The sequence below is a fragment of the Xenia sp. Carnegie-2017 genome, unplaced genomic scaffold, assembly GCF_021976095.1.
Source record: "Xenia sp. Carnegie-2017 unplaced genomic scaffold, XeniaSp_v1 HiC_scaffold_19, whole genome shotgun sequence".
In the NCBI taxonomy this organism is placed as follows: Eukaryota; Metazoa; Cnidaria; class Anthozoa; order Malacalcyonacea; family Xeniidae; genus Xenia; species Xenia sp. Carnegie-2017.
In genome coordinates, this window is record NW_025813481.1 from 2,575,326 (window position 1) to 2,588,862 (window position 13,537).

Here is a 13,537-nt window from a genome sequence, read left to right on the forward strand (position 1 = left end):
AGTTCGAGCTCGAGTTGACTTCAAACGTCCATCGAGAGAAATCGGAGACTTTTTCATTTCTAAATAAAAAACAAGGTTTGTGAATATTCTATGAAATTTACTGATTATTTGTTTTTCAATTTTAAGTTTTACCTTGAGATAGCTTATTTACGGGTTTCCTTACTGCAATAATTTCAAGCTGATTGGTCTCACCGTTTTTAAAAGTTCCTTTGTTTTGTTCTAACTACAAGAAGTGAAGCAGATGGTCATTTCACTCTCGAAGTCTAAGTATCAACTTTTTTGTTGAGCTGATATAGACTCATAAACTAAAAAATGTCAATGTCACATTTTAGCTATGTGTACCTCTTTTTTGTCATCTAGTTTGGGGACAAAACATTGAAGTTTTTTTATCATTTGGCAAAAAGCAACCCATTGATTTATTCACAGGAATTTCAATGCTCTCCTTGTTGTAATTTGCAGACTTATTTCGAAGAACAGGATTTGTCTTTTGATGATTTATAAAACTGTTTCGTTTCGAGGGTGCTGATTTTTGTCTTGAATCTGTCAACTCAAATTTGTATTTTGAAATTTCTTTTCTAGAAACGTCATAGCCACCGTCCACCAAAGCTTTCCAAATATATCTCACGTGGACACTGTCCTCGTCTGATTTACGCTTGGTATTTTTTTTTTCCTTGAATAAATGGTGTTTCTTGAATTTGACGATTGCATTGTGCACTTTTTTGTAACATTTCTAAGTAGTTAGTATTTTGTCGATCTAAGTTTGAATAACTATCATGTTCAATATGTTTTTCTTGGAACTTGGAGTAGTAAGAGTCATCTTTGTTTTCTTCTGTTGAATTAATAAGTGACATGTTTGTTACTCTGCATTTAGTGTTCTTTTGTGAAGCACGATTCTCCAGCAAATTAAAGTCATTTTCTGTCAAAAAGTGGTTTATCCGGGAGAAGACTACGAACATATTCTATTGCTAGTCTTGTTTTCAACTTGCAATGGCTGTTGGGGTTGGTCGTCTAAAGAAAACAAAACAGAAATGTTATTTTGTAATTAGCAATCGGGTTTGTCGTTTGTTTTTAACTTTTATTTGTGCACTACACCTAAATGTGTAATCAATCATCAATAATCAATCATTGATCATCGTTTTCTGAGACAAACCGTGATCGACCTGTAATTTTTAATACTGAAGAGTATCGTAGTGTAAATGAAATACATGCTCAAATTTTTAGTCATATGTTTGTTTGGTCGTATATTGTTTCGTGAATGATTTAGTTTAACATTGAATGGAAGGTCATGTGGACCAGTTTTTGTCACCAATTGTGTTTTTGATGGCTCAGCTATGACCCTCTATTTTCTTGCGTCATTGCAAAGGTATTTACTGGGTTGCTGGAAAGAAATAGAAAATTATTCTTTGATATATGTTTTCTTAAAACTCCACAAGAACTTAGTCAAATCTATTTTATAACAGAACAAAGTAAATACTTTACAGTGCCAGACTGCGAGTTTCAGTTTGGTGGAAAAGCAGCTGATAAAATTAAGTGACATACACTTTGTTGTTAATGATAAGATAAAAAAGATTTCATACAGCAATAGAATCAAGTTGTCAGCAATACCTGATAATGAAATGGACTTTGCAAATAACGTTTGTATTCATCGTTCATTTCATACTTTGATACTTCCATAATCATTTGTTACAATAAGTTGGTATAAAAATGAGTGCATCAAAATTCTTTATTTTTTACGGAAATTCACTGTCCATTTTTATTTCCTTTTCATAAACACAAATATGCTAGTAATAAAATAACACAGAGGTTTTTAGTTTCGTTGGTACACTCAACTAAGTTGATATTTTGCTTTCCAAAGAAACGAAAGAGCTTCTCGATCCATTCGTAGCGAGTAGAATGAGACTTATTTATTAAACTCAGGATTTGAACAAAGTTATTTTCCAGAATGCAGGCTATGTTTAAGGTTTTAGCAAGTTTGTAGATTCCGGAGATTCTGTAGCATATTCATAAAAAACTGAAAGAAGTCACGGTTCATTCCTATCTCGAAATACGTTTTTCTAAACAAAATTAAAATCGACTAAAACAGAACATCTCTCCTTGTACCTAGTGCATGGTATTTCATCTGTCGTTATATTTTATAACTGTTTGGGACTCTTCCAATTCATTGACTTGTTATCAATCAGGATCATGGGATTGAGACGAAAATCTTCTCGACCATAATTAAAGATAAGTTAGGTGAGCCAGCTGGTAAAGGCCGTTGAGTCTTCAGTGGTCTGGGGACAAGTAAGAGGATTACATGAATCTTAATTTTTAAATGGAAACATCGCTTTTAAATGTTGGTTAAATGTTGGCAATAATATAAATAAATATTTACGAAATGAACTTACATAAAATAGTTTTATAACCATTAAGCTAGTTAAGTAAAGGAGAAATACATTTTTATAGGTTTTATTATCTGTGGATTTTACAATGATTCACAGTTTGTTTATCATCAACCATTCAGGGTGAGTCGGTAGTGACAGTATGTATTGGTTTTATATTTGTTTGCTTTCAAAGCTCTTTTGTTGGTTTTGTACGTAACAGCTTGTGATTATTGTGAGAAGTACTTTACAATTATTTGAATGAGATAAAATGAGATTAGTTTCAGTAAGATATTAAAGGAAAGCTTGAACAATGTCAGAAGCATGTGAAGGTAGATTATGAGAAGTATCATGTGACAGGATTAATACCCAGAAGAAATAAAGAATGTCATAAAAATCGTGAGATATTACCTGATATCTGTAATTTTAATCGTGTTGAAGTCAGTTAGATAATGCCATTTTGATGATTTCAGCTTCCTAAATTGTTTAGTTATCACAACTTTACACCAAATGGGTTACTGTGAGTCACTAGGTCATATGATGTTTTCATGTACATTTAGGGATATATTTCTGGAAAACATTGGAGAAGTGTTTTGGGACGCTCTGTTTGTGATTATTTCTTCAAGGCTCAAGGAAAGGTAAATGAATTTATGTGTAAATTGTTGTTTGTGCTTGTTTAGTTGAGAAGTTTTAAGTACTTTCTTGAACTGTTTTCATGTTATATTTGTCTGACAAAAATACTCCTAAACAAATTAAATATCATCTTTTATGTTCAGGCTACTTCTCCAGAAGACATTCCTCCTGTAATTGCAACGGGATTCAGTTATCTCATCAGTATATTCCGCCATGATCTCTTCTTCGTTTCTGTTTTTGAAAATGAAGGTTTGTGTTTACATTAAGGTTAGTTAATGTTTTATTAATGTTATTTTGAATCAATTTCCTCTAATCCAATCAAGAGATTGATTGCTAGTTTTAATTTAAAAAGTATGCATTACATTGCAAAGAAGTGTTATCACTCAACAAAAGGCATTGCATTAGGCATTCCTAGTGGTAGATTAAGTCTTTAATTCCATGTACAAATCCACAATTTTCTGTTTTCAACACACATCTTTCAGTCTCTTATTAGTTACAGTTAACAAAAAATAATTTTGAACATTTACCAGGAAAAATTCGATTAGAATGATAATAGGAAAATAAAATAGACAAATTCTCAATATCGCTAGTATCGAATGAACAAAGATCTTTTGTTGTTATTTTAAAGAGTTGCATCTTAAATACTTATGCAATTAAGTGTGTCATTGACACGCGTAATATCATTACCATTTGAGCATTTACTAGGAAGAATTTGATTAGAATGATAATAGAAAAGTAAAATAGACAAATTCTCGGTATAGCTAATATCGAATGAACAAAGATCGTTTTCTTGTTTTTTAATATTTGCATCTCTAAATAGTTATGCAATGAAGTGTGTCATTGACACGCGTAATATGACATTTTTCAATGAATTCTTGCATTTTTGATGAACGGACTATTCTAAATTCTAATACTGTATATCTTACATGCCAATACCCTTAAAGGTTTTTTTCTTCTCATTAGGTGTTGCATGGTAGCGCCTTGTTTGATTCGGTTGTCCAAATTTAGAATCTCCTGTGTTTTTTTTTAAATGTAGCCGACTGCAATCAATGGTTAATCACAAACATTAAACAGTTATACTATAAAACGTTCCATTTGCTGTGATTAAAATAAGCGGATTGTGTTTTGATTTATGCTTTTAAATTCCTTGGTAGAGATTTGTACGGAAAAAAGTAACTTCCAATTACGTTCACATTGACAAAGACACCATTGCCTTACTGAGTTTAAGTTGTCCCTGATATTGCTAGCTTCATCATAATTGGTGAAAGTAAACCATTACCCTTAATATGTTTTAAATCAAGTTTATAAAGATGAAACTTGACGATAGTAGTCTTTTCTATATCTTGTATAGCTACCTTGTTGCTGTTTTGTTGGGTAATCATAATTTTTAGAATCTGTGAATAATAAGCTTTCCCCTAAAATGTAGCTACTTTGCTACTATTATGATAAATATTTTTGTTTCGACAATAATTTGTAAAAAAGAAACACTCTTATTTGGCGTGCATCAAATGATTATCGTAGATTTTTGACGATTAACTTCATACAGTTGGATGTTTTAAAACATTGATAAAAGTAACGTTTAACAAGGATGAGTACAATTTCTGAAAGTTTTCTTCCTGCTTATGTTTAATATTTATAAATTTTCCTCTATGTTAGTGCTAATAATCACGGAAAGTTGCTTTGTTGACGTACGGCGTTGAAGGTTATGATGTTATATGTAATTTAAACGCCTTAATGATTGAATATTAAAACTGTGCAAGAATTCTATTTTAATCTTTTCATTTCAACGAGTGAGAAAGACGAAGATTTGATAAATATGTGTTTATGATTGCAGAATTTTGTAAGTTCGATATTCACCTTGGATAATACAGAATTTATAGAGTTGCCTTCAACGAATGAAAAGTTACTTCATGGATGACGGTAAGTTATATACAATCGAATTTATGCGAGACCCTCGTAAATTGTGTGTAAGCTATACATGCAAAAATATGGATATATTTTCCAACATTTTATCGTAGAACATTTATACACTTTATTGATCTTTTTACCTCGATAATTGTCGTCTAGAGATTTTATGTCTTTATGCACCAACTATAGATATATCTTTAAGGCTTTTTCTGAGTCGAATTTTATTGACTAAAATACTGTCACACGTTTTGTGACTTTTCAATTGACAGAACGTTACGAGTCTAAAGAAGAAGGAATGGAATATTACCCCCACTATGAAAGTAAGTTATACTATGAAATTTATGTATAAGGCACTTATAAATTGTATCTGCCATACATAGTGATATACTTTCTAACATTCAACATATACTCCTTGATTATGCTTTTCGTTGTTATCTCGTCATCTCAGGATATTTTACGTCTCCTTGCGCCCAATATTTTTAAGCATTTTCGATTCAAAATCCCTTCATGAGATTGTTTGTGTAAGATGATAATAATATCCATAATAACTATAAAAATAGCTTAAGAAGCATTTGTGCAAACTGGACGATTATCCAAAGCTATAGTTTACAAATTTAGGTGTTGAACAACATAAAATAAGTCAGTTTTAAGTCAATGTCGTCATCAAAGAAGAGCTTTTGACAATTCAGATGAACCTTCGGCATACAAATTTCAGGCACAGCGGAGGATCGATAATTTGGGGGGGGGCTCATATTCATATATTCATGTTTTGATCCTTAGAAAACAATGGATTTCAAAGGACTTAAGCCTCCATATCATGAATATATGAATATTACCCCAATTATCGATCCTCCGCGGTGCCTGTTTGTTATATGTTCCTTGTCATTTTGAGTAAAAACGCGACAAAGTGTTGGATATGAATAGATCAAAATATTGTATCATTCTGATTACAAATTGTATTACAATGCGAAGTAATATGGGTCAATTTTGGTGAATCTCAGCAGAAATAGATCCGTCCGCCATTTTTTCTTATCCGTTCCGCCGTTCAGGGGTTTTATTTGTTTGAATTTTGTTTCCTGAAATAAATTTAGAGGCGTTTGTAAAGATGCGTTCTAGCGGCCCTCATATGCCTTCTGGTAGCGGATTCTCTCCTCAAATCATTCGTGGGGTATTCCCCCCTGGCTGTACCCCAGCCACAACGCCAATGGCTCGATGTTTCATAGATATACATAGGATTGATACATAGGCGTAGAAACAGATTCAAATTTGGGGGTGGGGATAAAGTCGACGAGTATAGTATATACTCCACCCTTATTTTTTGAGGCTTTAGGGAGTCTAGTACAAACATTGAAAATGGAGAAAGTCATGAAACCTTTATAATTTAGTTGTACTTCGTTACAATACACAAAGTGCAAGTATAGTTAAAAAATCAATACATTGCACAAAACGAACGAATTTAACTAATAACCTAAACGATTGGTCGTACTAGTTGCAAGCTACGAATTCTAGTTCAATGTCAGACTAAGATATTTTCACTCTCTGAAGAGTTAAAAATAGACCTTTGTTGTATGCATTAAATGGGTACAAAGAAGTTTATGAGCTTTACTACACATACAAGGACGTACGTTTTCATGATGTCGCTTATCGTGCTAATTCAAGTGATATCCATAATTCGCATTTGATCTTAGCATAAATTTTGCTCGTTTGCGGTCTTTACTAAATCTGACAGTATTGATATTGTTATCTTTCTTAAGTCAATTTCTACTTCGTTCTTGAACTTTCTGTACTCTGTGTGATAGGTACATAACATAAAACCCCTATATGCAACTATAACAAATTCAATATTTGCCTAAGATCAAACTTTATTTGCCAAACCTGAGCTCCAGTTCATATCAAATACTGCTATCCGCGTGCAACACTGCATACTTTTTTTAAAAAAGGCATCGATCGCTGCTGTTCTATTAGTAGAACCTAGTCTTGCTCAAAGATTTTATGGTAGATTAAAGTGAGCCACTTCAGCCATTAGTCAACCTAAAGGGCAAGAAGAAGCTACACAATATACCAATACAGCCTTCGGTTCTTTTCTTTGAATTGGGTCTAGTAAATTCATTTAGATGTCGAGTCGTAGGTATTTGCTTCCCCATCATGTGCTTGTTTATGACTGTTCAAGTCAGAGGAAGGTGACCGCGAATAAGGATGTTGTGACTATCAAGTCGTCATACAACTTGGGAATAAACAATTTAATGAAATAAACGAAATTACAATTTATTACTTTCAAATTACGTTAAGGACCGTTTGGTCCCACGTACAACATTCAACTACAACAATTTGCCTTTTTACTCTAAATAAACAGCAACACCCTTTCAAACGTCACTTCCTGCTCCCCATGCCGTCCAAAGCGGCAAATCATACGGTAGCCACACCGGTCCCTAAATGGAAATTGCAACGTAGCAATCCATTTACAACCATATTAAGCTACCGTGAAATTTGAATAACACAACAAGAATATAACTCTCAAATTCTAAATTATTTAGATATATAAACTTCAAGTGTCCATCTCAAGTAGACATAATTTAGTCACGGGACGGATCAAGGTTACCGTGTTCATCTTGTAATCTCCCTTTCGTTGATGTTTGGCTCTGGTCGATACTGTTTAACTAGTTTTTACCTTCACTGTCCGCACATAACCGTCATTACTTGCTATTGCTTCTACAACGACACCTAACGTCCATTGTCCCCTTGGATAGTTTTCGTCAGCTACAAGTACTAGATCTCCTTCTTTAAAATTTCGTCCCGGTGTATACCATTTCTTTCTCTCCATTAATGTTGGTAAGTATTCTTTGAGCCATCTACGCCAAAAAACATTTGCTAAGTATTGAGCCTGCTTCCAATTCTTCTTACAGCACAAATCATTTTTGTCAAATAATCCCGGTTGTAAACTAGTACTTGCTCGTAAATGCAATAAGTGGTTTGGAGTTAGAGGATCGTCATCGTCAGGACTGTCACTGTTGCGCGTGAGAGGTCTTGAATTCAGGATTAGAACCACCTCTGCGATCACGGTTTGCAGGACTTCGTCTGAAACTTCTTGTCCTTTGAGAATTGCTTTGAGGATTTGTCTAACAGATCGTTTCATTCTCTCCCATACGCCTCCCATATGGCTTGCTAAAGGCGGGTTAAAGTACAAACTTTGAAATTTGCGTGAGAATGTGGTGTTCTGTACATGTGCGAAGATCTCTCTTTCGGCGGCATCCAATTCTTCCATTGCTAGTCGTCGAACTTTAAATTCCGATTCCAAATGAGGACCAGAAATAACTTCCCTTTGTCTCGCCTTGCTGAGAAGATAATCCTTATAACGTAACAACCAAGCAACAGAACACCTCAACTTCCACCAAATGGAGGGGCGTGAAATCAACATATCCAACAAGTGAGGCCTTCTGCAGTCACGTAAATTAGGGCTTCCTTCCTTACTTCTCGGTCCTCATCCTTTAGTTCAGGAATTGTTATCCCCTTTGGCCAATGGCTTTCGTCCTCTCAAAGGAATGCAGGACCTTTTAACTATGGCCTTTGTGTCTTAACACATGCAATTTAACGCCCTTGGAGCCTTCATCGGCGGGATTGTCATCCCGCTTCACGTAATTCCACTCGGATAGGTGCGATCCACTACAAATCACTGACAAACGGTTGGACTCGAATGTGTGAAATCTTTGCTTTCGTTGTTAATACATTTGAGAACTGACATTGAATCTGTCCAGTAACAAACTCCTTGCACTACCACATCCAATTCTTCTCGAATAATCTTCGAAAGTTTTACGGAAATGACGGCAGTCGTTAATTCCAGTCTTGGTATAGAAATCTCCCTTAATGGAGCGAGTCTAGCCTTCCCAATTACAAATGAGCAGTGTATTTCATTGTTTGCATTCTTTAGACGCAAATATGCCACCGCCGAATAGCGAAGTCGAGAGGCGTCGGAGAAAATATGTAGACTCACATCTTTTACTTCCTTGAATCCTGCAGGTTTAAAACAGCGGCGAACCCGAATTTCTTGTAGCTTAGAGGGATCAGCTACCCAACGTTTCCATTGCGAAAGTTCGTTCGCCTGAATGTGATCATCCCATCCAAGTCCTTTTCTACAAAGCATTTGCAGTATTAACTTCGCCTTCATAACAAACGGAGCAATAAAGCCTAAGGGATCGAAAAGCGAATTTACTGCTGACACTATCTTCCGTCGAGTGACAGGACCTTCGTTTTCTAACTGCAACATTCTTTCCGCAACAACCCATACAAACATATCCTCTTCTGTGTTCTACTTTATTCCAAGAGTACTTTCTGTGGTTCGCTTATTGATTTCATCAAGTCATCGACATACATGTTACGTTTCGCCGTTTCTACTGCTAGGGAGTCGTATTCTTCTTGAAACAACTCGGCTGTCTTCCGCAAACAGAAATTGGCGATACTTGGAAACGACGTTGCTCCGAACAAATGTCTTGTCATTCCGTATTCTTCCATGTTTCCAGAAAGGTCTTTATTTGGCCACCATAAGAATCGCAATGCGTCTCCATCCTTTGGTTCCACTAGAACCTGATGGAACATTGCTTCTACATCAGCAACTACTGCAGCCAATTCCTCTCTGAAGCGAATTAACACGCCTGTTAGTAGATTTGTCTGATCCGTACCCTGTAGAAGTTGCTGATTCAACGACGTTTGCTCATATCTGGCTGCACAATCATAGACGATTCTTACCTTTTCGGGCTTTAGAGGATGAGTAACCGGGTGATGTGGTAGGTACCACGTTGGTCTGTCGTTTACCTCTAGCTGATCCTGAAGAATTCTTTCTGCGTAGCCTTTATCAATGTAATCGTTTATTGTGGCTTGATACTTTTCCAACAGGTTTTCATCCTTGAGGAGCCGTTTTTTCAAAAGTAAGCCTCTGCGTTCTGCGATTATTCTATTATTAGGTAAGGAGGGCGGTTTCTTTCGCCATGGCAGAGCAACTTGAAAATGATTATCTACTACTGTCAGCGTCTCTTCCATTATTTGAAGCGCTCTCTTGTCTTCAAGCGACGGACACACTTTAGTTTCAACTAGGGAGCCCTCAAAGTCGGTCTTCCACAGTCTTTCCAATTGATACTTGAGGCATTCATTTTCCACTTCATCAACTTCATTGTTAGTGGCAGAGTCAGGGGCATCGAATTCCAATCGTGCAAGATTAGCCGATGCACACCGTTCATTTCGGTAGGCGACAGGACCAATCACTGTCCATCCTAAACTGTATTTAATTGCCACTGGATCCTTCTCCTCTCCCAATTTATATTCCAAAGGTAGAAACAACTTAGGATTTTCGCGCCGTCCGATAACCAGCATAACTTCACAAGTCTCTAACTCTTGCAACGGAAGATTGCGTAAGTGCGGCCATTTTCTTATATCACCTCTTTTTGCTACACAAGACTCTGAAATTGGTATGTGGTTTACCGTTCTGACATTTGGTAATTCAACCACTGTGCTGTCATCCATAGAACTTACTACGATATCCACTAGTTCACTCTTTAATTCAGTCCATCCAGTCACCCTGTCAATGTGAAGTCAAGCTTTCGCCCAGTTATTCCAAGTTGATTTTGCAAGCGTTTATTACAAAGTGCTACTTCTGAACTGCTATCCATTAGTGCGTAAGTTCTGACTGACGGTCGATTGTTCCCATTTGCTTTCACTTTCAGTGGGACAACGCTAAGGCACACGCGGTCTCCGGCCCCAGTTGCAACTGCTACCTTTACTTCATCTGGACTTCCCTCGATGATGAAGTCTTGAAAGCTTTCAAATCCTTTAAAAAGAGCGGCAAAAAGAAAACTCCGACTTACAAGCCTACATGGGCATGGTATTTAAGATTCATAAGAAACGTGAATGAGCATTGGAACGATAAACCTCGTACACATCTGTTGCCTTATGTCAAGGAAGGCAACTATGTCTACTATTTTTTGCAACGTTTTCCTGAACTGCCTCTTCTGGTGCACAAAATGATAAGGTCGACTGACTGGAAAACAAGAGCCGAACTTCAGAAGCATTTTACAGCTTAGTCATACCAACAATTTTTTATGTTAAACGATGTAGCCAAATTAGGATTCCATGACACTATACAATGTCCCAATTTAGTTGTTATTTTCACTAAAAGGTTTTTTTCGTTTGATAATATTCAATATGCATGTTTTAAGTACTCTATAAAGACTTTCCAAGATGAGAGCATTTTCTTTTTTTATGTGATTTTGGATTCTAATGTATTGTCAGAGGCTCCGGCAAGGGGGACGACTGCCAATAATATATTTCGCATACTGAGGTTTCTGTAAACGTAACTTGAAAGTTTCAGTTGAATAAAACATTGCGTTATACATTGTATGTGACATTTTGGAGGTGTTACACTCCTCCCTTCAAAAAAAAATAAAATCCTGCCAGCACCACTATATGTTGTGTCTAATGGAGAGCCAAAAAGTTGAAACGTTCTTGACTAAATTAATATCTTTTTATACAAGTGTTTTTGTCTCTATCTCAAACTCTTTAATCTCATATATTTGCATATATTGATTACCGTAAGGTTCATTTTATGTAATATTTTGTAAACATTTAAATAAACGACAATATTTTTCAATTTTTTAATTTTAATAACAGACATGTTTCGACTTCACTCCAAGCCATCTTCGTCGCAGATTTAAGATAGAAATATGATACAACTGTTACATGAAACCACCAGAAATTTTGCAACATGGATCAAAGAATACACCACCTCCGAAAAAAACTCCACGTTGACAAACATTAACAAAATCTGAAAGCAAATCTAAATACACTTCATCACGCTTCTCTAACACTGCTAACACTTCATTCATTTTCAAACTCAAACCAACCCTACACATACGTCAACACAAACCAGACATGAAGAAACAAGTCCAGCATTTTAATAGTATTTTCCAAATTTAATTTTCTCCCTTTCCTTAACTACGCACATCCTGTATCATTTCCCTAATCACTAACAATTTGTAAATTATTTCCTCTATTGCGTGTGAGTATCAGCAGGGCAATTAGCCCCCCCCTAATTTTTCAATATCTCTTGCTTTGTAAAGTATTAAAGTATAAAAATCCGCCCCAGGAAAATACTTGCATTAGATAAGTATGGATGTTTAACAATATTTCATGTCTCACTTATGTTGCACCTTTATTTTTTAGTTGACGTTAGATTGATCAATTATAGAGCGCTCAGACTAATTGCCGGAGTAAGATACCCTGGTTCTGGCAAAAATCTGCAGGTTGTTCACACTACGTAGTACCCACTAGCTTCGTCTATTTATTATTTCATGTTTTCAAGTTTTAAAACCATGTGCTGAATGTATGCTTTTCTATACACGTTACTAAGGTGTCGTCGTTCACATCAGTGCCCGTGCCTGAGCACCGTACTTGGGTGATACCTCTTTTCGTGGTGTCTAGACCCAGGCATTTATACACTGGCATCATCAAAATTTTGTGTTCACATTTGTACCCGTGCCTGAACACCGTGCAAAGGCACTCAGTCTGAACACACGAAATCAAACAAATTTTGTATATTGAATGATTACTGATAAAACTGTTAAAAACAACTTTAATATAATGGCAACATTAATCCGATTCTGCCACCTTTTTTTGCCATCCCCCCCCCCCTTTTCAAACCTGTATCACTTCAACTGTATCAATTCAACTGTATCAATTTCGATCTTATATATTTCCCAGAATCACATTGTATGATATAAATATCGTATTCAATCACACTGAAGGTGTCTTATAGCTAAGTTGAAAATTATCTATCATTAAAAATAAAAAATTGAAAAATATTATCGTGTATTGAATATGTTTATAAGGCATAGTACCCATTAGATCATATAGTACTGTTTTGTAGATACAGTGTCGTCTAGTCTCAACAAGAGCGAACTCTTCAAATAAGAATTTCTAACGAAGGCAAAATTCGGTGTTTTTCACTATAAAAGGGCTCGTTCTGTTGTTTACAACCAGAGGCATAAGTTACATGTGCGTATGACGTTTTAAATCATACTTGAAATTCCTTATCTATTCCTTCAGTAAATATATTTGTTTCCCTCTGCGATCTATAGAAATGCTTTACATTTATTATCAAACGATATTAATCTACGACGCATTTAACATACTTTGGTGTTTATAATCTGTTTATAACAAAAATGGAAACGAAATCAAAGTTTCTCAAATTTTCAAACACTTAAAGATCGTCGTATTAATTGTAAGTTTTCCAGACTTTGTTGTATTGTATTAATCACAAAACTAAAGAATGGTACGCATTAAATGTTAGGTTGAATATATGTGAAATATTTCATGATGTATAATCTATTCATTTGCAAGGGTTTGGTCTGTTCATCTTATTTATACCTCTGTATTTAACTCTATGTCTTTAACCTTATATTTTTTGTATACTTTTTACCACAGCGATAAAAAAGAAAAAACTTTGTTGAGACGACAAACTGATCTAAAACATTTAATATTTTCTCTTGTCGGATGACGATGTAAATCGTTGCCGGAAATGACACGCAGGCATTTTAAAAAAAATAATTCTTGAGAAAGTTGGTCTTGGTATTATTTAAATCGATTGCATGATTTAT

The 13,537-nt window shown here is 35.3% G+C and overlaps 1 long non-coding RNA gene across 1 annotated transcript; it reads right to left on the reverse strand.

The window, feature by feature from the left end:
• Window positions 1-132: 132 nt before the first annotated feature.
• LOC124438490 lies at window positions 133-10,936 on the reverse strand. Its single transcript, XR_006946118.1, has 3 exons — window positions 10,875-10,936; window positions 5,357-5,361; window positions 133-142 (listed from the first exon to the last, which is right to left on the reverse strand). It is a non-coding gene; the product is annotated as an uncharacterized LOC124438490 (long non-coding RNA).
• Between the last annotated feature and the right edge of the window lie 2,601 nt (window positions 10,937-13,537).